The sequence below is a fragment of the Montipora foliosa genome, chromosome 11 (assembly GCF_036669935.1).
Source record: "Montipora foliosa isolate CH-2021 chromosome 11, ASM3666993v2, whole genome shotgun sequence".
Taxonomy (NCBI): domain Eukaryota; kingdom Metazoa; phylum Cnidaria; class Anthozoa; order Scleractinia; family Acroporidae; genus Montipora; species Montipora foliosa.
The window spans coordinates 32,732,509-32,735,008 of NC_090879.1; the positions used below are offsets into that span (position 1 = coordinate 32,732,509).

Genomic DNA, 2,500 nt, shown 5'->3' on the forward strand with positions numbered 1-2,500 from the left:
ATTTGTATATAAGTGCACCTTCGAATTTCAAGAAGGCGGAAGGAAGGTTGATCTGCTTCGTGCCAGTCGTTTCAACTCCTTTTGGCTAATCTGTTTTTTTCTCTTTTCCAATGAACGAGTGTTAAGCGAGGAACCGAAGAATTATCACCTTTCCACAAAAAAAAGAGCAAATAACAAACGTAAACCGGCGTCAGTACAACCGGAAGTTGTTGGGTCTTAACTGCAACACTCAGTAGTTCCACGGCAGGTATTTTTTGCAGGTTGCAGGTTGAAATTTCATTATAACTGGAAAACCGCTGGCACTGCATGAAAAGAAAGGGAAAGCGATAGACTTGCCGTGACTGTTACATGAATAGCTAACTATAGGCCTAAAAACTTTTCTTTAGGCCTAATTAAGCCTAAGGTTAGCTGTTCATGTAACAATCATGGCAAGTCTATCGCTCTACCTTTCTTTTTAGTGCCAGCGGCTTTCCAGTTATAATGAAATTTCAACCTGCAACCTGCAACCTGCAAAAAAATGGTATTTCTAACGATTGAGCCTGCGAATTAGGTAGAAATAAATATTTTGTCAGCACGTGATACGACAAGGCCTGGGCCTTAGGCCCCAGCATCATGGGTAATGATGCAGTGGTATAGAAGAGGGAGTATAGCACGTGATATCCATCTAGGCCTTCGGAACCAACCCTCGACCTTTCACTGTTGTAAAGTTTCGTTCCTTACCTTTTGGCTGATCGCTGTCACACTATGTCTATTGGAAAAGCAGAAGTCGAAGAGCTTATTAAAACTATAACGACAAGCTCCTCGATTCGTTTAAAGGTCTATTGGAGCAGACCGAATCAAGCGGTCAAATCAAGCGGTCAAACGAGGAATCAGCAGAGAGCCAGATGAAAGAAATCAAACGCCTTAAGTTCAACGAACCTCACAAATTCAAGAAAAAGGCAAGTTTAATCAGAAGCTTAGCGAGACGCTCGATAGTGCCAAATCCGCCGCCGAACATTCCCAGCTAGGGAAGGTCAAGAGCGATTTAGAGGAAGGTGAGAAGTTGATTTCCGAAAGACAGAAACATGCTCTTCTGGCCGATAAGTCCGATTACGGATGGGCTATGGTCACCGCATATAAAAAGCACAGCTTAGCTGATGACTCCGATGATGAGAAGCGTATATTCAAGGCCGAATCGCGCGCTCGTACTTTGTGTCACACATTAAAGAAGAAGACGAAATTTCCTGCGTCAGCAGAATCTACTCGGCCAAGCCAAGCGCGGCCTACAACGTCCCTCGTTCCTGGTCGTTTGGCTCGTCCTAATTCGGGGACATGTTTCGCGTGCGGTAAACCTGGCCACTGGCGTGCATCTTGTCCTTCAATGGCCCAGCAGCACACAACACCAAAGTGACTAGAAAACCCCGTCAATTCAGATGTAGTTCTTTTCTCTGTTGATATTAAAGTCAGCAGTTCGCCCATGCAATCGGAACTAGACGGTGTCCTTGATTTAGATCCTAGTTCTTCCTCTTGTGCTGATTGTCTTATACTCGATTCCATTAAAGATTCAGGCCCACTTGCGGTCGATTTGACTTGTTCATCGGTGCGCGGCCGTCTTAGAAAGTTTGTCAATTTTTGGCGTACTTTGGAAGTTTCGCACTTCATTTTTAATGTTACTATGCAGGGTTATAAAATTCCCTTTTTTCAACTTCCAACACCTTTTGCCAAGGGCAACAACACTTCTGCACGTGAGAACAGTGACTTTGTTTCCCATGCTGTCAACGATTTACTTCGCTTGAACTTAGTTGAAGAGCTTGCTTGTAAGCCTAATATTATTAACCCGCTTTCAGTCTCGATCCGCAGTTCGGGAAAGCAACGGCTAATTTTGGATCTTCGACATGTCAACCAGTTTATTTACAAGCAAAAGTTTAAATGCGAAGACCTGAGCGTCGCCACACAGATATTTAGTCGCAATTATTACTTGTTCAAATTTGACCGTAAGTCCGGTTACCACCACGTTGAAAATTTTCCGGACCACAGGAAAATTTCTCGCCTTCTCTTGGGATTTTGGCACTGGTGTTTACAGATATTTTCAATTTTGCGTGCTCCCTTTCGGGCTCTCTTCCGCTCCATACATTTTCACTAAGATTTTGAGGCCTTTACAGAAATCGTGGAGGAGCCAGGGCATTCCTATAGCTATCTTCCTTGACGACGTTTTAGGAGGCGGAATGGATTTTGTTTCCGGCCGCTAAAGTTAACAGTTTAGTCGTCCATTCAGATTTGCTCAAGTCTGGTTTTGTGCCTAATGAGGAAAAGTCCCTTTGGCAGCCGGTTCAAATTATCGTCTGGTTGGGCGTAATTCTCAATACGATTGATTGGACTATCAAAGCAACTGACCAGCGCATTCAAAAGTTAACCGCTGGCCTTGTTGATCTGTCGTCTCGTCCGCCTCCCCGCAAAGTCCATGTGAGAAGCGTCGCCAGCGTAACGGGTCAAATCATTTTCCTCTCTAGCTGTGTGGGTC

General features: G+C 44.4%; 1 pseudogene; it reads left to right on the plus strand.

The window, feature by feature from the left end:
* The first annotated feature begins 744 nt into the window (after positions 1 to 744).
* Positions 745 to 1,390, plus strand: LOC137977265 (uncharacterized; annotated as a pseudogene).
* The last annotated feature ends 1,110 nt before the right edge of the window (positions 1,391 to 2,500 follow it).